General features: G+C 38.0%; 1 pseudogene across 1 annotated transcript in view; it reads left to right on the forward strand.

Moving 5' to 3' along the window:
* Positions 1–24223, forward strand: part of LOC307070137 (centrosomal protein of 78 kDa-like) — a 51086-nt pseudogene that overhangs the window by 10601 nt on the left and 16262 nt on the right. The window contains exons 2-8 of the transcript in view: positions 10121–10240; positions 10337–10745; positions 13844–14016; positions 14108–14180; positions 15243–15346; positions 17337–17511; positions 23568–23702. The product of the transcript in view is annotated as a centrosomal protein of 78 kDa-like (transcript). The remainder of the gene's footprint in view (positions 1–10120; positions 10241–10336; positions 10746–13843; positions 14017–14107; positions 14181–15242; positions 15347–17336; positions 17512–23567; positions 23703–24223) is intronic.

Here is a 24223-nt window from a genome sequence, read left to right on the forward strand (position 1 = left end):
TATCTAAGAGACTAACTAGTTTCACATTCCAAGCCACTTAAGACAAGGAGTTCTGATTGTTCTCTGTGAAGAAATCAAGTGACAATCATAGCTGGTAATTTAGGATAGTTTCTTCAGGGCCCAGGCAAAACCTAATACACAAGTGATAAACATTGTTAAGTGCATCTTTGACAAGGATTCATCAAGTATCAAAGAGGTCTATAAATTGGGAGAAATTATGACCAAAGACAAACATAGACCACAGATATTTAAGTAATGCTCAATTATTTATGAGTTTAACTTTGGTTAACCTCATTTTCCTTCTTCTAGACAATTTCCAATTCATCTCCACAAAGAGACCAGAATACTTACCTTCCAAAACAAGATTTATTGTGTTCCTTTAATTCAAAGCATACAGTGACTTCTACATTCACTCCACCAAGTTTTGCTAGGAGAGAAAAGGAGACATTATATTTTGTCTTGAATTACATATGCCACCATACTTGACTTAGCTCATCCTACTGGAAGCACTTTGACGGCAGATTCTACAGTCTTGTCTTACATCCTCTACGGAATCAAGCCAAGGGAATCACACATAGTTACAGCTGGAAAAACGTTTGTTCTGGGTTGATACTTTTAGCCTTTACCACCAAGACTTTATCACCAAGATCTATCTTGACAGCCTCTAAACAGGAGAACTTCTTGCCTTCCATTTTCATATTGACAAGGAAGGTAAAGGGAAGAACTGAGAAGTACCCAAAGTCAGCTAGCAGCCAGAACAGATAAATCATCTGTGGAGATATTGTTTCTTTCAAAAGATATAAACATAAGAGGAAGTCCTAGTGTTTGAAACAATTGTGCATAATAAAATTCCATGAAAACCTAGAAATCCAGATGCAGATCAGTAACATATTGGCTAAATAAGCTGTTATGTTCATGCAATGGACAAGTGTACAGACATTAAGAAGAATGAGATACTCTGTTCTATGAGATTCTCTTTTCACTGAACTCATCAGTGCTGCAAAAACATGTTACATAATGCTTTTTCTTTAACATTATATCAGGCATCCTCATCTTGTCCTGCATTTATTGCCAGTGTTATTAAAGTTTATCATTTACCTCTTTCTCTTTTAGACATATAATTTCTCCTTATTTTGGAAGCATTCATCAATCCCTATTTTACTCTTTCTTTTAAATTACAAATGAATATTGAATTTTATAAACTATCTTTTGCGGGATATTTCAAGTGATTGTATAGTATTGCTCTCCTTGGACCCTGTTATATGGTAAATTATATTTTGTTATTTTATATATGCTATTTATTATATGTCGTATTATGTTTACTAATTACATTTATTATATTATAATTACATTATAACTAAGGTAGCATTTTGTTTTAGATAGGCAAAACAACCAGTGGAATAGGAAGCATCTTAAAATTAGATGCAAGAGCATAAGGGAATTGAGTTTAAAATAAAATTCACATTTTGGATCAGTAGCAAAAATTATTCAAGAAAAGGGGGGAAATATGGCTATCATTACTAAATTCTAGATACAGCAAGTAGTTAAAAGTTAAAAAATAATGAAACTGTAAAAGTATCAGAAACCTGGGAGACATGAAATAAAGTATTCATGAGGAATACCTTTCTCAGATACAAAGAAAAAAGGATACATTTAATTATATAAGAAATAAAATTTGCCTCATGGCAAAATGCACTACAAAGGTCAGAAAACAAGCAAAAGAAATTGGGAAATATATTAAGAAATGGATATGCTTTCTTTACAACTTTGGAGGAAGCACATGTTTCTTTTTCCTTTAACCTGTTATGGGGGTATTAATCTATAATGTAAGTGCATGGTTCCTTTCCTTTAACCTGTAATGTGAGACTTAATCTATATGGTAAGTGCATGGTTCCTTTCCTTTCATCTGTAATGTGAGTGTCAACATGGGGCACTGTTTCCAAGCACAGACTTTGGATGTTCCTGTACTGGTCCCATCACTGACCATCCACAAAATCTTACAAATGTTGCTTCACTTTCCTGGGGGTTAGAGTCTTAGCTAAGAAATGGAAGCAAAATAGAACTTTCCCACAGGGATGATAGAAGGTTTAAAGGAGTAAATATGTAAGTGACTTAGCACAGTGCCTAGTACAAGAGAGATCAATTATCATTTTTTAAAGAGACAGATGAAAGAAATAAAATGTGGTGTTTTCAATCTATTGATATATATCCTTGACATTAAACTACCTTTTCATTCATTGGATTACCTAACTTGCTCATGCTTTTTCTTACTCTAGTGAACTTGGGTAGCTAATATCATAGTTTAACATTTTTGCTTTTATATTTACAAGTAAATTTGACCTGTAAGTTTCTTTTTCCTTACAGTCCTAATCTATTTTCAGTATTAGGATTATATAGACTTCATAAGATGAATAAAGGAGAATTCTTCCTTCGCTATCTCTAGAAGTTTTTCTTTGTTCATATTGATGTTATCTGTTTAATAGAAGTTCCATAGAATTCACCTCCCAAATGATCTGGCTGGGTCTGGTATTTTCTTGGTGAAAGATTGTAAACTATTGACATAATTCCTTTACTGGTGAAAGAACTCCAGCTATAAATTTCCTCTTGTGTCAGTTTTGGTAAACTTTAGGAGCTAGGAAATTGTCCACTTTACAGAAATGTTCAAATTTACTGGCATTTCATATATTCTCTGCTCTAACATTGTCCGGATTCTTTCTGTATATTATTTACTTATGTTTTTGTTTTGCTTAATCAAAGTGTGTTTTTTAAATCTTTTCAAAGAATATTCTTTTGACTTACTAAATCACCTCAATTTTATACTTTTTTTCTGTTTTATTAAGTTCTGCTCACATATTTATTATCTATTTTTCTATGTTCTCAGGGTTTATTGTTTTACTCTTCTGATGTCAATTGAAACACTTGGTTATTAATTTTAGAAATCTTTTTAGTTATAGATAGTGGAACTTTTTGAAGATTCCAGCTTAGTTGTAAGTATCTAAGGGTCAGCTCATCCACACTGTTGCTAGCCTAAGGCTTAGTTCACCCTACTGCAATGTATATATTGACATTTTTTCCCCTCGACTTTCTGTGTTTTGCTACTTCTCACTTTTCTTTGGAGAGAAGCCCTTTGAAATAACCTTAACTTATTTTACAGCCAAAAGGTCTTTAAAATAATGTGTATTTTTAAAAGATAAATCTACTTATATAATTAGGCAGAAAATCTGACCTGCCATATTTTTAAAAACAGCATAAATTCACACTTCTCCATGATTAATCTGCTATATTACACAACCTTCGAGTTTTTAGCTTTATCAATGACATGTACTTGAAAAATGTTTTAAAGATCCTACCCAGTCTTTTAAAACATCCTTGTTCCTTGTTTCAGTTCTAGTTTTATGTATATTTTCTGCCTTGCACCTGATTATTCCAACATCTGATGGAAGGCCTTGGGAATATAATTCTGGTATTGATTGTTTTTGGCTGATTCTCTCCACTTCTAGCTGATTTCTTCATTATTGTGTAAATTTAGATCATGAGCTCATGTTTAGCTAAACTTTATCTGTGGGAATGCTATAGGCCTGTGTTGAAGGTCTACCTCTCCAGAAAGGGTTTAGTTTTGTGTTTGGAATACCACCGATTTGGGAGCATTTTAAGTTAATTTCTTAGCTTCTGTTTGCAAGACCGCACATAAATTTGCAACCCAAACACTGGGAACACAGATCTGGGGTTCAGAATTCTCAAGATTTCCTACCTGTTTCCTACCCAGAGCAGAGGCCAAGAGAATTTGGTCTTAGTCTCCCTTTGCCAGCAGATATTTTTTCTCCTGGCACACCCTTTCATTGAAGGTGAAGCAAGGGATAGATAGGTTTAGTTCTATCTTCCCATCTAGTAGGGATGGAGTCTTACCTCCTGCCTCTCACGTGGTTATGGCCATTTATAAACAAGTCTCTATGTCAGTTGTGTCATTAAACTATGGCCTGTATTACAAATCCAGACAGATGCCTATTTCTATGGCCTGTGAGCTATGAATAATTTTCACATTTTAACTGGTAACATTTTAAATGGTTACCTAAGTACCTAAATAATATCCTCAATTTTGCTCTTTGGTCTACAAAGCCTAAAATATTTGCCACTTGGCTCCATGAAAACAGGATTTCCAGCTTCTGTTCTAAGCCATCAAGATCTTCAATCCACTCCTAATATAGCTATAACTCTCACACATGTACCACCCTTCTTTCATGGGTCCTGGAAATTTCTACTGCATACTTCAAAAATCAACCACGCACTTAAAAATAAGTTGTGTACATTTAACCTAGCATACCTAACCGTTTTCCTTCAGGAGAGTTTTTCAAGTAATCTTGCCCACCGTATTCTTTAGAGCTTCATTAATAATGGCAAAAAATTAAAACAACTTAACATTCAACAAATGGGAATTGTTCCTAACAATTATAGAAGCACATACAGTAGAAAACTATAAACTCTTATTGAAACAGTGAGACATAACTAGTTTTATTCTTAGAGAACTCTTTATTTAGGTCCCTTTTGTTTAAAGAAGTATATTTCTGGGTATGTATGTATATAGTCATGTATTTATATACACATACATTATTTGTATGATATAGTTATATAAACATATGAAATACATACCTATACACATACCTTTGATTTATATTTGTATACATACACAGGAATATAATTATATATATTATATAGTTATATACATTGAACTGAAAACTGGCAGGATACATATATATCGTGTATAAATGTGTGTCGTCTATGTGCATGTGTAGAAAAGCAGGTTGCGAGATATGGAAGCATGAGTTAGACAGGGTTCATGATTATAAAAGTAGTTATGTGTAGGTAGTGAGGTAAAGGCCCATTTGATTGAAAATATTGCATATTTTTACATCAATTGTTAGGATGAACAGATTCCTATGTAAATAAAATTATAAATAGCTATACATACTTGTATGTGTAATGTATAATTAAAATATATATAGTTTTATAGATGTATTATATTTATATTACATAATATAATTGTCTTATACTAATACATTACATATTGTGTTATATAGAATATATTAACTATAGTGTATTATATCAGATAATAATAATTATATATTTATAATATATATAAATATATATTTATAATTTATATATTATGATATAATTGTTTTATAATCAATATTACAGGATATATCATATTAATATTATGAACATATTAACCATATAAATACATTTCATTACCCATATATTTTGTATATAATATACGCTAGGCAAAAATATATATTAATATAATACATAATTGTTATACATTAATATAAATATTAGTATATTAAATTTATATATCAATATAATATTTAATATTGGTATATTTATATTATATTTAATATATACATAGCTAATGCTCTTTAAAGCCATCTGCTACAAGTAGAAAAAGACCAGGAGTATGGCCAAAGCAAATTCTAAAAATATTAGATTACTTATATTCATTTATATGTCATTTTCCTGGAATCTGCATCTGGCTATTAGAGAGGACACACAGCAAAATCAACAAAGAGTGCCCAGGAGGACATAGGATCCTTTATTTATCGGAACCTCAAAGGAAACACAGTGCTATCCAGTCCCCCATCAAAGAGCCAGGAGCAAACCTTGAAGCACCCAGTAAAAAGCCCATTCAAACAAAAAAGCTTTCCCACTTAAACTGGAAAAAGTTAAGTTCCCAAGAGACCCCCTACACCAACCACCGAAGCTCATTTGGCAGTAAAAACAAAAATGTTCACCGAACAACAAGAAACCCCAAACAATAGTTGTTTTAGCACAAACAAAAAAAAAGCAGCTAATTAGTGTCTCTCCTGTTTGAAAGAAGGGGGTGGGAAGTGGGCAGAAGACCTGATAGGAAAGATAAAAAGAAAAGGAAAAGGAAAATAAGTTTCCAGTTTGACACTCAAGCTGTCTTCTGCATCCATTTTGTCAAGACCACCAAGTCAATGTGGAGGCTTTTTCCTCTTTCCCTTTTCTTTTCATGAGACTGATCACAACCAGCACTGCAGATTCCATCGAATTAAGGAATGCTGTTGCCTACATGTGTGAATGAGCTGTGAGTAAAGTACTGAAGTAGAGGACACCTAAAGTGAAACGTCTTCATGAATGTCCATGTGGCTGAGCAGGAAGTTAACCTTTCACAGATGTGCTAAAGAAGAAGAGGTGCCTTTTATTTTATTTACTTTTCCCCGCACTGTGTTGAATGACTATCATCTACAAGTTCAGGCTACTTTTTGCTGAGGATTAATGCACTGGAAAGGCTGAGAGAAAACTGAACAGTAGAGCTGTCTTTTTCTTGACCAGTTCACCTTACTTTCCCAAACTCTAAGTCTTTCCCTAATTCTTTCTCCTTTTTATTGTAGTAAAATGAACAGAACACAAAATTCACCATTTTGATCATTTTACAATTCACTGTACCATTCAGTGGAATTTAGTACTGTCACAATGTTGTGCAACTATCACTGCTGTCCAGCTGAAAAACATTTTCATCACCCCAAGAGGAAACCTACACCCATTTTAAGGAGTCATTCCCTATTTCCCTCTGTTCCAAACCCCTGGCAACCACTAATGTATAATATTTGCCATGTGTATGGATCTGCCACTGCTGGACATCTCGCATAAATGGAACCATACCATATGTAGGCTTTCGTGCCTGATGAGAAGTTGTGCAGTGGTAGGAAAAACTAAAATGTGATGTACTGTATGATGTATGTTTTACTGAAGTGGCTTGGTCAGATTATAATGATTTATGATAAAATCACGTAAAGCAAGCATCACAATTCTCCAGGAATGTTCTGAAGAATGCTAATGTTAATTATGAATATGTGAATCCCAAATCTTTCATTTGTATTGACCTTATCTCATTAATTCTTCTCCCAACGCTGCTATAACTAGAGTTCAGTTCTAAAATGTACCTTCCTCTTTTCCCATAGAAATTGTCCCACAATTTCAAAAAGTTCTCAAAGGTGAAAAAGTGCACACGACGTTTATCACGTTTGCAAATGCCAATGGAAATGCCAAGCTAACACTGTCCAAAATGCAATATTCTTCTGTGAGAGCACCCAACTTTAAACAAATACACATATTCTAAATACAGCTTAGATCTGTGACATGTTTTGGCCACTGAAGTATGAGCAGACATGATGGCCTTAAATGAGCAGAAGAGGCCTTAAATGGGCTTGTGCAGTTGGGCTCACCTCTTATGTTTCAGTGAACTTCTAGAGAAGACAGGACCTGGGAGCTGCGGCCTCACAGTTGGGCTTGTGTGACAGACCTCAAACTGACCCAAAACACGGAGCAAAACTAGCCATCTAGAGGTCTAAAAGAGAGCCACTGCAGCTAGCCCATAGGTCCAAGAGAAATAAATTCTTGTTTATGTAACTGACTTTGGTGTGATTTGTTCCAAAGCATTATCACAGCAAGAGCTGACTAACACAACATCCTCCAAATCATTGTTATGTAAATGGATGCCACCATGCCAACATTTAAGGCAACTGTGTACTCAAATTGTGAGAATTCTTGAACTCTTGGTGCCTCTCCAACACAATGTACATGGCTAAATTTCCACAAATAAGTTCACTAATATACCACAAAGATCTCTCTAAACTTTTATTAAACGTAATGCAAAGTTCTTTCTTTTCATTTTCTGCTTCTACATAGTTAAAATGCTGTTTATCAATGTAAAACGGTTCTTGCCGTTTGGCTTCTGTCGTTAGAGTCTTTTGAACTCTTTGGCTTTTCAGCTCCTAGGCTGTAACATTTGAATCAGCAAATGCCCCAAGGAGAAAAGCTGCACCAAGTGTCAAGCTTGCGTCTGTGTTTCCCTTCTCTCCACAACTTGGCCCACATGTCTTGGTGTCTCTCTAACATTCAGACGCCAGCGAACAGAAGTTTTCCTACTCTATCCAGCTTTTCTAAAATTTCTTTAGACTTCGCCTGATCTTATGTTATTATTCAACTATCATCTCAATTACCCCTAGGAAGAAAATTTACAATTTTTAGAGAAAACGGAACCCTGGTACACTGTTGGTAGGGATGCAACTGGTGCAGCCACTGTGGACAACAGTATGGAGGGTTCTCAAAAACTAAAAATAGAATTACCATATGACCTTGCAACTCCACTCCTGGGTATAAATCCAAAAAGAACCAAAACACGTGTTTTCAAAGACATGTATTTGAAAAGATACATGCACCCCAATGTTCGGAGCATCAGTATTTACAATTACCAAGATATGGAAGCAACCTAAGTGTCATCAACTGATGAATGGATAAAGAAGATGCGGTACATATAACCAATGGCATACTACTCAGCCTTAAAAAAGAAAGAAATTTTGCCATTTGCGGCAACATAGATGGACTTGGAGGACATTGTGGTAAGTGAAATAAGTCAAACAAAAACAAACACTGTAGGATATCACCTATATATGGAATCTAAAAAAATACAGCAATCTACCGAATATAACAAAAAGAAGGGGAGACACAGATATAGAGAAGAAACTAACGGTTGCCAGTGCGGAGGGGGAGGAGGGGGCAATACAGGGTGCGGAAGTGAGAGATGTAAACTACTGGGTGTACGATAGGCTCAAAGATGTATTGTACAACACAGGGGATATAGCCAATATTTTGTAATAACAGTAAATGTAAAGTGACCTTTAGAAAGTATATAAAAATGTTTTAAAACAGAAATCATACTGAAAATTGGAAACAATTTAAATGTCCATCAACAGGAAAATGCACATATAAATTATTGTACTTCCCTACATGGGAATCCTACATAGTGAGGAAAGTACATGAACTAGACAGATCTTTACGTGTCAGCATGGATGAACCTAGCAAAGATAACACTAAAAAAAGCAAGTAAGAAGAGAAAACATAGTAGAATACTATATGAGGTTGAAGAATACTTAAAAATGTAGCCTAAATAGAAAGACATCCATGCAGTGATGGAGACCAAGTTCAGAGGAGTGGTTACCCAGGGTCAGCTGGGGAGTGGCTGTGTTTGGGAAAGTGGTCACAGCAGGCTCTTCAACAGGAATGGTAATGTTTCAGTTCACACGCTGGCTGGAGGACGGAGGAGTGTCTGCGATATTATAATGTGAGCATGCTGCATGTGAAAGCCATTGCTGACCACATGTAGGGGATCTGATACGCGGGAGCTGGTAGTGGGTGGAGGCATCCAGAAGGTGGTGGTAGAAGAGGAACGTTGTATGCATAACGCCTAAGGCCTGACCAGGGGACGACCACTGTTCTAGAAACTGGACACAAATCCAACTTCTACGACCAATGTTAAAAGACAAACTGAGGCATATTGAAAATAAGACTTTACGTGAGCAAAAATAGATTCAATTCAGGCACCACCAAAGCGGAAGCGGTGAGGAGCACTCCAGCCACAGGAGCTGCAGAGATGTTTATTTTAAAAGGGCAGAAGCAAAGCAAGGAAATGACTGACTTGCTATAACTTTAAAGCCTAGTTGGTGGTTTGTGACTGGTTGTCCTCAGCAGTGTTCGCCACCCTGAGGCGTTGACAGGCTTAGATTTTTGTTGGTTTACATAGGCGGCCGCATCACTAGAGCCACCGCAGGCTAACGGCCTCCTTGCAGGGTTAATTTACTAACACCAGTTGTCTGAGTCCTTACTCTTACTCAGTCACTTCACTTCCTACGCCTCAGTTTCTCTTCTGGAAACTGGATATTCAGTAGTAAATTCTCTGTGGAGTTGTCAGTACCAAACAAAGTGATTATTAGTAACCACGATCATGTCCTGAATGCATGGAACACATCACCATTTGCCAACTACCGTGTCAAGTTAGCAGAAACTACAGAAATTAAGAGCTCTCCACATAAATTCACACACCTGTGCACCAGGTAAAGGACCACAGGCAGACGTTCACTCAGCCTTTCGTGTGTCCCTCACGGAGTGCACGCTCTCTCCTGGGTCGGGGGAGCACAGACACTTACGGGAGTTTACTTTTAAAATGCGTTGATACAACCAGGTCTCAGTTTTGTTTGGATGAGTCAGCAAACGCTTTTTGGAAAGCCCAAAGTCTCCACACCTCGTACGTTTCGCGTTGCCTTAGTCTCAGAGCTCAAGCCCCTACTCTTCAGGCCGCGTCACCGTGGGAGACAGGGCTGCGTGCGGACGCACAGCGAGCGTGCAGACGTCCTCGAGCCCCGCCCCAACGGTCCCGCCCGCTGACGTAAACCCCAGCCCCGCGGCGTGGAGGGCCTAGATTCCTGTGCCAACACCAGGCCACGCGGGGTCTCCGGAGCGCGGCATGGGTGGGTTGGCGTAGCTGGGGCCCGTGGCCCTATGTCTTCTGGCTGCGACGTCGGTCCTGCGCACGCTGCGGGGCCGCAGCCGCCGGGCGGTGGGCGCCCGAGGGGCCGGGGCCCCCAGGCGGGTGTGGCCATCGTGTCCGCAGCCAGCGTCCCCGAGGCCGTGCTCGGGCCATGATCACTCGGTGAAGCTGCGCCGGGACAGCGTGGCCGACTTCTTTCCGCGCTCTGAGGACCTGTGCGCGCTGCAGGACTTGGTGCCTCTGCCCTCCGTGCGCGCTTCCCTGCGGGACGCCCCGCTGGACTTAAGGCCGACCGCCTCCGCGGGGTGCCCTGGGCGCCGCTCCTGAGCACCCGCTGCCCCTGAGCACCCGCTGCCCCTGATCTGTATCCAGAGCTTCTTCCAGCCACGGCTTGTCGAGACAGGTTTGTACTTCCCGCTTCCAGGGCCCCTCGTGTTGGCGCTGAGAAGCGGGGTTTTCGATGGTGCCAGGTGGAGGGTGGGCACTAGAACCAGTGCCCAGTGCCCGGGTGTGCGTGCACTAGACGGGGCGTGCGGCCTAGGACTCCTGCCGGCTCGGTGACCCCGGCCGAGTGCCTTAAGGCTTCTAGGTCTCAGTGTTCTCATCTGTAGCGTGGGCTTAACAGGTCCCAGTCTCTGTGGTGGTTACAAGGATGCACTGTGTTAATGCTTCTAGACTCTACAAAGTAGAACACTTAGCACAGTTTGGAGCATCGTTCATTGTTGCACAGATGTTACCTGGTCTGTTGAATGACTTTGCCTGGTACACACCAAAGCGATTAGGAAATGGATATATCCCAGCTTCATTTCCTTTCCATTCAAACGGTTCAGGAAAAAAAATTTTTTTTCAATACTCGTATCATATAGTGCAAAGATCACCGGTGTGAAGGCAGCTTAGGGTTTGAATTCCAGGGCTTATGCTGTCTGTGGCCTGGGCAGGTTTCTTTTGGACTACAATCCCCACACTTGTAAAATGACATTAATAACCACTCTTTCTGTGGGTTCTTAGAAGTAATTAAGCAGGTTATGTGTGTAAAGTAGCCTGGCACTTGAATGAGTTGTCAGAACCAAGGGCTGCTGGAGACGATGCTTCTGCCCTAGGTAATCTCCCCTTCTACTGGGCGGCAGGTAAACACAAGCACAGTAGTCAGTGCTCTGGAAGAAGTGAGCTCTGGTGCTACAGAGCACAGAATCTTTTTTTAAAATTTAATTATTATTTTATATTGGAGGTTAGTTGATGTACAATATTGTGTTAGTTTCAGGTGTACAGCAAAGTGGTTTAGTTATTCATGTATCCATTCTTTTTCAGATTCTTTTCCCGTACAGTTTGTTACAGGCTATGGAGTAGAGTTCCCTGTGCTATGCAGTAGGTCCTTGTTGATTATCTGTTTGATACAGAGTCGTGTGTATATGTTAATGCCAAACTCCTAATGGATCCCTCCCCCCGATCTTTCCCCTTTGCAGAGCACAGAATCTTGGAAGGGAAAGTTCAGGGTAGGCTTCTTGGAGGAGGTGCCATCCTTTCTAAGGATATGTAGAAGGTCCTGGGGTGGCAGGAGGGAGCAGTGTGTGTCAAAGTTTGAGAACTATAAGAAAATATGGCAAAACTAAGGTATAGGACTGGAACTCAGGGTTTGGGAAAGAAATGAGAGTTGATACTGGAAACTTAGTGGGGCCCAAGAGAAGGGGGCCTTGTTTGTCCTGTCAGAAGTTTGGGTGTTTATCCTGAAGGCTGTGGGAAACACCAAAGAAGAGATGGACTTGTGGTTTAGAGACTCACTCGGACCTCCATGTGGAAGGCAGTTGATTTGGTGCAGGCTGAGTTGTAATCTGAGGGTCCCACTTAAGTTATAAAAGGTGGGACTGGATTTTGCAGATCTGAGAGAGAATGGGTGAGGCCTGGTGACCAGTTAGAAAAGGGAGGGCAGCAAGCGTGGGTGACAGTTTACAGCTGCATCTTTTTGAGAGATACAGAGCACGGTAGGAAGGTATTGGGGGTGGCGAGAGGATCTTACTTCATCTTCAGTGCTTTAGAGGGGCCTGGTAGACGGGTCTGGACCCAAGGTACAGATCTGGGCTTTTTGGGAGGACAGGTGTTTGAAGGCATGGTAGAGACTTAGGTTACCCACAAGAAGATCCAAAGAATCATAGGTCTGAGAGATTTTTAAGTGGGTATATTTGAGGATGTTTATAAGCTGTGAGAAAGTAACCAGCAGAGTAAGGGTGTGAAGATGTAGGAGAGGAAATGATTGTTCATTTGTTTTCAAAAAGCTGAATACTCATCGTGTGCCTGGCCCTTTTCCAGGATCTGGGGTTCACACCATCTGTTATCTCTTCTGCAAGGATAGTTCAACTCATCCCCTGGTGAAGAGAAGTCAGATTATTCTTTGCATCCCATTCAGGTATAAGAACTGTTCTGTACCTCTGAAGGGACTTTACTTAACCAGAGTAATAAGTTAGAAATCAAAAGAAATTAGAGCTGGAAGGGACCTTAAAGGCCACTGTACTTAATTTTGCCTAATATTTTACATTGAATGTAAGAAAAATTTATTGTAGAGCCCATTCTCTTCAGAGTTCCTTCACTGAACTTTCTTTATGTCTTGCATCCAGTGGGTCTATCTTGTAAATTTTGGCCTCCTCCTAAATTTGCTTCTTCATCCATATTACATTTGGCCCAGACTATGGCAGAAACTCCTGGGTGGTTCACGGCCCCTGGATTCAGTTCCTCTAAGTTCATCCGCCTGCTCGGGTTAAGTGATCTTCTAACATAAAAAGATGTGCTTAAAATAATGCTGCTAATGGCTTGCCCACACAGAGTTACTGCATACTAGCCGCCCAGCGTGTGCTCTGCACGGAGGCGTGTAGTCTGAACTGTGTTCGGCCAAGCCTCATAGGGCTCTTTGCCCTGAGGAAGGGGAGCTTTTTGTGATCACTCCCTTTATCTTGTCGGTCCTTCAGCAGCGGGGAGCCTTTTTCTAATCAGCGGAGGCACCCTTACTCAGCCAGTGGTAGCCCCAGGTCTCACCACCTGTGGGATACGAGCCATGCTTTCTCCCAGGCTTGCTTGGGCCAACATCTCTTTCATTTCTGTGTCTTCTCACACTTGGACCCCTGGCCTTTAGTCATCCCCACCTGCAGTATTTACAGTGCCCAGCAGGAGTCAGGCTTGAGTGTCTTTTCACAGATGTTCCCTCTGCAGTTAATGCACCTCCTACTCCAACTCTGCATAGCCTCATCTTTCTAGATTCTGCTTCAGGGTTATCATGAAGCCATCACTTGGATATAACATTCTGCCTCCAAAGGAACCTCTGTGCATAAAGGTTATGTTTCTTTATCTCATGTGATTGAAATTTTGAGTTTACACATGTCCCTCCTTAATGAAGGCTTTAAGGGCAGGAGTCGTTTCTAATCCTTAGCACAGAGCAGATGCTTTTTTTAATGCTTTTTAATGATGATAAAATGTGTGTTTTAAATCACTTATTTTACAATAATTTTGCTTTAGCTTCTGGCAGAAATAAAGTTTACAGAAGTCGTGTTCCTGCGAAAAGAAATAAAGATGTGACCTTCCAATTGTGTAAAGCTCTTAAACGCTGTGTAAGTGCATCGGGTGCGCTAAGGAACGTGGAGCTAAGTGGGCTAGTTGTGAGAGAGAGAGGCTTAACTATGTTAACAAAGGTAAGCCTTCATTGTGTCCTGCCAACATTTGATAGTTGCTTTTGGGGCAAATTAAACCAGTAAAATTTTAAACTCTTCCTCCATATTAAAGGGATTGAATAAATTGGCCACTTTGGTGCACCTGTGTCTTGCGAATTGTCCAGTTGGAGATGGAGGTTTAGAAAGTGAGTTTCAGTCTTGTTTATGTCTCTTCCCATCAGACTGGTCTCGTGATTTCCTACACACCATGTTACTTCCTGTCTACCTTTTCTTGGTGTTGTTCATGCCTGGATTGTCTCCTGTACCTGCTCAAACCTTGGTCCATTCTCATTTGTACCATGAAATTTTGTCATGCTGGATACTGTCAGAACTAATTTTACTTAACTTTGTGTTAAGCCACAAACCACACATTTTGTATATTTTCTGTGTTTTGTGTTTGTCTATATTTTTATGGTTTCTCTTCAAGAAATATTATGGGAAGGGAAATAGCAAGATGTAAAGAGCAAAAAAGTCATCATTCTCTTTAAATTGTTAGAACATCTATCTGCAATCATAATTATGATGCACTGTGGTATGTGTTAAAATAGTAAATACATGTAACGTCCCGTAGGAGCAGCAAACTCAGTTGTGTTGGTGAGGGTGTGTCATGGAAGTAATCACAAAGCAGGTGACTGTTGGTTGGGGTCCTGAAACATTAGTGTGTGTTCCCTGTGTCCAGTAGTGGTCTGAAGGGGTAAGGAAGCCTGCCTTTCAATTTGAGGGAACAGAGGGTTTGAGGTCCTCTCTCTTCTATTGCTCTGGTACACTGCATAGCAGCTAATAAAATACTGGGTTTACAGTTGACATTTAAATCGTGATTGATCATCAAGATTGGCATGTATCATTGGAAATGAAAATCGGAAGAGTCTTATGCTTTTTAGGTTTTTCTTTTTTTTTTTTTCCCTTTGTCTCAAAAGTATGTAGTACTTTACTGAGTGGTTGGGAAGAAAGTTTGCAGTATTCAGTGTATTCAGTTTTAGTACCTAAATAGAATTAAACTGTTGCTGTAAACTGGTATAACACTTTGTTACTGACAAATTTTAGAATGCATCAGTTCATCAATCACCTGTTTGGGAAGATTGTAGTTAATGATTTTAAGAATGTGGCTGTAAACCCCCAATTGACTCAAGAAAAGCAGATAAGTCAAGATTGACAAATGTATAGGCTCTTCATCTTACTGTGTGTGTGTGTTTTTTGTTTCCTTTTAGTTACTTGTCAAGGTGTAAAGAACTCTATCACTCTTAAGACAGTAAACTTCACGGGGTATAATCTGACATGGCAGGGAGCAGATTACATGCCCAAGATCTTAAAGGTGATTTTATGTTTAAACTTTCATAAAAACATATGTGATTGAAACACATTCATACATTGACACAGATGGCAGTCAATTTTTTCTTTTGATATCTGTGAGTGCATCTTTCGTTTTGTTGAAAGAATAAGACCAGTTTTCAGTTTGGGATTCTACCATTTAGTAAAGATAGTCCACTTAATTTTAGAAATAAGAGATTTAATATATAATACATAATAATACTTCTATGTATTTTTAGTTACTGAAAACATTGATTTTGATGCTGTGAAGAAACTCTGCCATTATAGTCTTCAATCTTTAAATGAATCAAGTGTCTATTAGCTACTGTAGTTTGTAAACTAATAAAAATCACTACCTCGGCAACTTGTAAATAGAGTTTTTAAACCAGTGCCTTCACAACTTTACAGTGGTTATAATTACTGTATTTAGGCCTAAATTATTTAATAATTTGACATGAAGCCTTTTTAATAGTTCGATGGTGCAGACCAGGGATAGGTAAACTATGGCTGGTGGGCCAGATCAAGCCCGTCGTCTGATTTTGTAAAGAAAGTTTTTTTGGAACATAGTGGCACCATTGTTTACATGGTAGCTATGGCTACTTTCAGCCTACGCCAGTGGGGTTGAGTAGTTGCAACAGAAACTGTATAGCTCACAGAGCTGGAAATGTTTAAATTTAGATTTTGGAAATTGAAAAATTCTTTGAGCCTATACAGGGCAAGTCCATTGACCCCTGGGGTAGAGAACAGTCAAGAACTTGGGTGCCGAAGCCAAATGGCTTAGGTTCAAATTCCCTTTCTCCCTTTTCATAGCTAGTGACCATGGACAAATCACTTAACGTCTATGCCTCATTGTGAGGTTTAAATGAACTCATTTGTATAAATAGTGTTTGGCACATACTAAGCACTGTGTAAGTGGTTGCTGTTATTTCTGCTTGGAGCTTTTATAAGCTATTGTTAATGGGAAAATGACACTAATGATTTTCCTTTTAGAGTGTCAAAGGCACTTTGAGTCTTTTATGTTTTCAAAAATGTAACAAGACATTTTTCATTTAAACTCAGTGTTCCCTCTTACCAAAATTGATTTTATGAATATAAAGAATTGAATGTCTTTAAGACAAGACTTGTGGTTAAATGTCAAACCATTATCTTCCCAAGGCACATCAAACTGGCTGTGCATAGTCCAGGCCTCTAAAGTTTGTGTGCATACCCTAGGTAGCATGTGAGATCCATTTTGTAAATATAGTTTTAAAAATAATGCCTGGGACTTCCCTGGCAGTCCAGCAGTTAACACTCTGCGCCCCCAATGCAGGGGGCCTGGGTTCGATCCCTGCTCAAGGAACTAGATCCCACATGCAATAACTAAAAGATCAGGCAGGCCAAAACTAAAGACCCGGCACAGCCAAACAAACAAACAAATAAATAAATAAATATTTTTAAAAAATAAATAAAATAAAAGAATGCCTTAGAAGTTAGGAAAAGAAAATATTAGAACCTATTTAGCTTTGTATCATTTAAAAATATCTATGTATCTTATAATGTACATAAGTTATATGTATAGAACTTTGTGTATATAATTTGTGAAAAAATAAGATGCGTATTAAAAAGTTTTCTTAGCGGTTGCCCAGTCAGGTGTTTGGAGGCCATTGGAGGACAGAAAGATGAAATTTAGAGCCTCAGCAATGATAGAATTTAGAACCAATTCCCTGACTTAGAAGATAAGGAAATAATTCTTAGACTGTAATTGAGTTGTCCAACTTTACATAAGTGTTCATAAACAGGTCATCCAGTGGCTGGAATCTAATCACTGACCGACTAGAATGTGGGTCACTGGACTCGTAAAGCAGAACTGACTATTTAATTTCTCAGCTTGGCTCTCCTGGCATATATGCTTGATATGTGTGTGTGTAAATCTCTGACATAATAAGCCATACTCAGTAGGCACACCCTGTTTCCTTATTGAAACATCCCAATTTCGTCCCGTTAAATCTTTGCAGTATCAGACTATCAGAAGGCATGAAGCAACCTGGGCTGAGAGTCTTCGTTCCAGGAGACCTGATCTTGACTGTATGCCTGGTTTGAGGCGCATCACTCTGAACTGCAACAAGCTCATTGGTGACCTGGGTGCTCGTGCTTTTGCAGAATCTCTTAGTGAGGATTTATGGCTTGGAGGTAAATTCTAAAATGGAAAATATTGAATTTTTAATATAATATATGCTTAGCTTTTGGCATGATACTGTTGTGATAGGATTTTTTTAAGGCCTCATTTTTCTGATCGTTTTTATGTTGCTTTTAAACTTTCTCTAAGAGTTACATATATACTTTACAGAAAATACAGAGTAACAAGAGAACAATTACCTATACATTTAATACCCAGACATAAATCACTGTTCATTTTGGTGTATATATTCTCAGTCTTTTTATTGTTTTCTATAAATATATTTGTACACTTAGGGATTACAAAAATAGAATTGTAGTATACTTGCTATTTCATATTCCTGCTTTTTTCACTTAATGAGGCATCATGTAGTATTCCATCCTATTGATGTCCCATAGTTTAATCAATTATTTGCAATTAGATTTAGACAGTTTGCTTTTCCCTGTCACAAACAATGTGAATACATTGTATATACGTCTCTGTGTCCATCGGGATTGCTTCTGTAGAATAAGGTACTACAAGTGGAATGACTAAGTGTGACATATTTTTAAGACTTTTGATACACATGGCCAAATTACCACCCAAAAAGTCTATGCCAATTTGTAGTCCACCCCAAGAGTGGATGTGAAGCCTGCCTCTCACAAACACTGGCTGGTAGCACTTTTAAAAAACTGTAAGACTACAAAAATGAGTACCTCTCCCTTTTTTATGCAAGTGGGATTAATCCAAATTTTATAACTTTTTTCAGTTAATTCAGTATGACCATCTTAGCAAGTCAGTAAATTTGCATCTACTGCATCATTTTATTTTCTTTTTTTTTGCGGTACGCGGGTGTCTCACTGTTGTGGCCTCTCCCGTTGCGGAGCACAGGCTTCGGACGCGCAGGCTCAGCGGCCATGGCTCACGGGCCCAGCCGCTCTGTGGCACGTGGGATCTTCCCGGACTGGGGCACGAACGTGTGTCCCCTGCATCAGCAGGCGGACTCTCAACCACTGCGCCACCAGGGAAGCCTTACTGCATCATTTTTTTGGTGACCCTTCAGTGTTCCATTATATGAATATGCCACAGTACACATAGCTTACCCAATCTTGTATAAAAGGTATGTCCAGTTTTTCAGTTACAAATAGTACTCTGATATATATCCTTACCTATATCTCTGACTATTTCTTTTGGTTAAATTCGTAGAAAGAGAGTTGTTGGATCAAAAGAGTATAGACATTTTAAAGACTTTTCGTACACAATCTTGGCTTAATCTGATAGGAGAATAACCACATTTTGTTTTGTTTTGTATTCGTTTGATTTACTGGTGAGGTTTACTGGCTGTTTGTATTAATTTGGCTAGTTGGTTAATTACACCGTGTGTCCATTCTTCTGTAGTGAGAGTTTGTAAGGGTTGTATCATATCCTGTCAGATCCATACGTCTGACTTGCTATTTCTGTATGTCATGGGGTGTTGAAAGACCCCAGTTATTTTAATGGGATGGTCCACTCAACACTTCAGTAAATGACTCATGATAGTTTCCTTTCATGTAATATTTTTTAATACCTGTGCTTTTGCGATGACCCCTTTTGTTTAAATGAGTAGGTTGTTCAGCCCCAGAACTACTAGAATTCATGATCATTTGTTCTGGTTTTTGTCTGACCTTTTACTGTGAGAGTTCTTGACCATCATAATTTCATGATAGGTTTTTAGTATGTATTCTCTATTCACACATTGTTTGAATTTGTTATTATTTGTATCCTAGAAAACGGTACTTTTCTAAAGTTGTACTTCCCTTATGGTTTTAGCAGATAATTTTCTAATTAAAGTGATTTATACCTGTAAATTTTTCTTATCTCTACTGTGAATAGAGGTGAACCTAGATACTAAGCCTGCTTCCACCAAGAGCATTATTTCCTTCTTGTGCAACCTCTGAATTCTTGAAAGGAGCACTTTATTCATTTGTCAGTTTCACAAGTAATTTTTTTAATACCTCTGTGTGCCAGATGCAGATTTAGGCACTACGGATAAAGCAGTGAACCAGACAGACAAAAGTCTTGCCCTCATGGAGCTTACATTCTAGTGAAGGAGTTCAGCTAGAAATGAGTAAACAGATAAGTAATATAATTTTAGAGAGTAGGAAGTGCAAAAATATCTTAATGTAAGGAGAGTGAGTGGGGGCAGGTAGGACTCCATTGGACAGGTATGTTAAGGGACAGCTTCACTGGAGAAGTGGCATTTGAACGGAGACCTGAATGAAGAGAGCGGCAAGCCATGGAAGAGCTGGTGTAAGCACATTCCAGGACAAGGGGGCAATGAGTATGTGGGCATGTAGATGGGTGGAGTATTTAAGGAAAAGCAAGGAGGCCAATCTGGGCAGAGTACTGAGTGAAGAAGAGTGTGGTATGGCATGAGGTCAAGGAGCTAGCCAGGGGTCTGCTCTTGTAAAGTCTTGAAGGCCAGAGTAAAGATGTGGATTATTCTAAATGAGTAGAGGGTTTGAACTGGAAAAGGCATGATCTAAGTCATATCTGAATAAGGTGACCTGGTATAGAGAAGGGACTTGGGAGTATAAAGAAGAGGAACAGGGAGACCAGTTAGGAGACTATCACAGTGCTCCAAATAAGAGATGTTTATGGCCTAGGTTAGGTTGAAGTTTGCAGCAAGTGAAAAGTGGTTGAATTCAGGTTGTGTTTTGAGGATGTAGCTATTACACATTAGATGTGATGTGAGGTATGAAGGAAATAGTAACAAGGAGACAAGTCGTTGATGATTATGTGTGCAACTGGGTGGTATCACTTAGAAAAAGGGGGCTGATGGGAGGAGCAGCTTTTGAGAGAATATCAGGACTTTGGTTTGTTATCTTAGATGCCCTGGTTTGATATCTTAGATGCCTTTAGGTATCTAAGTGTCTGGACGGTGCTCAGACTGTACTTTCTATCCAAAGGTATCCAAAGCCACTTTAGATGCAAAATGTTTAAAGTTGACCTTGCTGCTGCCAAAATAGTAGCCACTGTGGGCAGTCTGCAAGATGGTATCTTAGGTTTCTGAGGAAGAAATTAGAATACACAAAGGGGGAAATAAGTGTATAATTACATAATGTAGATTTCATATTTAAATTTATGGGAAAAGCAATAATTATTTGGCTTTTGGTTTTAAATGGAAATAGCCACTCATTGGGAAATAATTACTCTAATTTCAATTCATTTTACTTTAGATCATTCTGTGATGAAAACAGTTACCAGAAAAGTTCTCCAGATGGAAGGAGTGCCAAGTCAGAGGTATATAACATGTTTCAGTTCTCTTGGAAGAATTTCTCTTTAATGGTTTGTTTTTCTTTCTTTCTTAAAAGAAAATTATCAAGGTACTTTCTGCCATCTTAAAACTAAGTTTTTAGTCAAATCAAATGGCTTTTCTGTTTTTGAAAATGTTGTGTGATGATTTAATTTAGGTTCCCAGATAGGCAGATTGAAAACCTTTTAACTTTTTATTTTCTGGAACATATAATCGTTAGTCACAAATAGTCTTTTTTTATTTTTGGTGATAAGAATGAATAGCAGGAGCACCATTTGTGCAACCAAATCTAATATGAAACTGTTTCTTGTGAGTAAATTTGAATTTTGAAACAGCAAAACAATAAGGTTTAATATAAAGCAAAATAAATTTTTTATGTTTATGATCTGCCAATTTCCCAGGAAGAGTTTTGTGGTGAGTTGAGTTATATACCAGATACATTAAAATCACCAACGGACAACAGATCTTTTATTCAGGTGCCCTCTGAAAGTTTTAAAAATTTGTTGACTTCATATCACTAAACGGTCCACTTTAAAATGGTTAAAATGATAAATTTTCTGTTTTGTGTAGTTTACCACAATTTAAAAAAAATGTGTTGTTTGAAGATTTGTGGGTTTTATAAAGGTATTGTATTAGCATAAAAATGAAAAATGTAAAAGACCACCTCTAATCCCATTATCCTATCAAGCAATATTTACATTTTATTTTCTCTTCCTGCTGTCTATAAACATAATTCCACATAGCTTCAATATAATTTGCCATTCTTATCTTTTCACACTAAATTTAAATTCTATGATTCCTAGTTATACTTTTTAACATTGTATTCACAAGGTTTCATTGAGTTGGTCAATTTTTTAAATTGGTGAAAAATTGGAAATAGTGTATTAAATAAGTTGTTAAGAGTGTTTATGAAGTCAAAAAAAAGCTTATGATTGTCTGCCAATTGTTATTTCAAGAGAGTGATATTTTAAGAATCAAATAGTACATACAAAGAAGTTAAGATTTGTGATATCACACTAATTAGATATTATTATTAAAAATTTATATCATATGTAAAGCGTTCTTAAAATAGCTAAGTTGACTTTTGCTATGATATTCGAAATGGAAATATATATAAATAAAACATGTATATGTAAAACATATTAGGAATTCTGTAAAATTAGTACAGAATAATAGGGCATCATGGAATGAGAAGAAAACAGTCAAACATTTTTTTATCTTTAGCATGATTAAACAAAGTGGAAATGTAACTGAAGTATACAAGCTCATTGAGCTATTTTAAGAGTAATTTTATTTCTTGGGCTTTTTTTTGTGTGTTTGCCTCAGTTATTTGGAGACATAGAGGTAAGCCTAATCAGTATCTGGGTATATACCTAGATCCAGGTGAGTATAGGGGTGAAATAATGGTGTGAATTGTGTCACATTTATATTGTAATTATGTATGCCTAAAAAGAGATGGGAACTTTTATTAGAAATTTTTTTATCTCCTAACAAGAAAAGTGTAATTAAAAAAATTTTTAATACAAATGTATTTGCATTAGTTTCTGAAAGTAAAGGAAGGGTATACACATACAAACCACATGCATACAAACATTTTTTGATGGTAATTAAGTTAAAAAACACAATGAAATAGCACAAAATGAACTGAGCTCCTGTATTTTTTTAAGAGGCATGTAAATCACACAGGATCATGTGGTGATTGTCAATAAGCTACTCTCTATGAAATATTTGTCCTATATTACTGCATACACTCCATTTTACCCTGCATCCTAATGCTGCTAAAATATAGTAGAAAGCAGCAGCATAGCACAGGGAGATCAGTTTGGTGCTTTGCGGTAACCTAGAGGGGTGGGAGGGAGGCTCAAGAGGGAGGGGATATGGGGACATGTGTATGCATATGGCTGATTCGCTTTGTTGTGTAACAGAAAGTAACACAGAATTGTGAAGCAATTATACTCCAATCAAGATCTATTAAAATAAATAAATAAAATAACATAAAATATAGTAGCTTTGAAGGATAAATATAACCATTTTAACCTATGATGTTTGTTTTCAGTAAATTCAAATTAAATATTTAAATGTGAATTTTAATATATGGCTTGTTCTAAGTAAAATATGAACACGTAGGTCTAGTTTTTGCAACCAAATGTTTCATATAAAGATACTTGCCTCTGTACCACTGAAATATAGGATAAGTCTCCACATTTCACTCTTTTATCCAGTGGGTTTCATTTGTTTTTTTGTGTGTTTTCTATATGAAATCAAAGGAGCAGTGAAGGTTGACAGGCTTATAGGAGGGTAACATTGACTCACCTACCCCCCAGCAACTTGCAGCCTTATAACTTGTATTGTTTTTACATAGAAAAATTCATCTTAAATTTAAATTTTGGCCTACTTTTGAAGATTCTGTTTGGCAGAAGTCATGGGTGTATCTGTGTTTCTGTGTCCTTGAGATTCAGAAATGCCAAAGGTGTTCTAAGATTCAGTAAACTTGAGTGTTTCTGCATGACACATAAAAGGTATCATACTTTGGGATTTTTTAAAAAAAATATTTTTCATTTCTGCACATCTCAATACTTTTGTTTTAGTTAAAATAACTTGTTACTGTAGAGAACTTGTATTTTTTAAAAATGCTGGCTTATGTAAAACCTTTGTACAAAACGATCCTCTTTTTAGTGGGCTTGGCATCATTGCCAAGTGCCTGTTTGATTCCTTTCAAAGTGTACACGTGTGACAGTTGCTCTGGAGACCTTTGGTGCATCTTGATTCCTTCTTTTCATGCTTTGTCAAACACAGGCTTGGCCACAAGGCAACCTGCAAGTAATGGAAGGAAACACTCTGCTGGTAAAGAATGTTAGGGTCCTGAACCTCTACCACCTGGTGTGTCTGGTTTCCGGCCATGGCTACTGCAGAACGTGCAAAAAGCAACAGGTAACCTGCTTGCATTCCCTGTCTTTTTCAGTCATTCAGAGTTCTTTATTTTGGAACTTCTATTATGTGGGTGCTCTCTGGTGCTTTCTATAGAGGAAAAACGGTAACTCACACATGGTTTCTGCCTAATGAGCCCTCTAAGGAAGAAAAACAAAAAGTAATTGGGAGTTTCAAGTTGTTTCTCAAGTGTCACAACAGAGGTAACCCCGTGGGAGTCTTGAGGAGACTAAAATTATCACCAATTGTGCATGTGAGAAAAGTTTCATTAAAGGCAGGTGTAGTTGAGCGAAGCCCTACAGCACAGAAGTAGGCATTTCGATATGTACGAATGGGAAAAAAGACATTGTAGGCATGGGAAATAGTTCAATGCAGAATGGATGAAAAATATGCATTAGACCAATTCTAAATCAACTGGCTTATTAACTCAGTAAATCAGATTTAGTGAGTCAAACTAGCTGTACCTGATTTCTTATCCAGGGGATAGCTGTTCGTAGTAATTTTTGTCACAGAACAGTAAATAA

Source organism: Hyperoodon ampullatus (assembly GCF_949752795.1).
Source record: "Hyperoodon ampullatus genome assembly, contig: scaffold_443, whole genome shotgun sequence".
NCBI lineage: Eukaryota > Metazoa > Chordata > Mammalia > Artiodactyla > Ziphiidae > Hyperoodon > Hyperoodon ampullatus.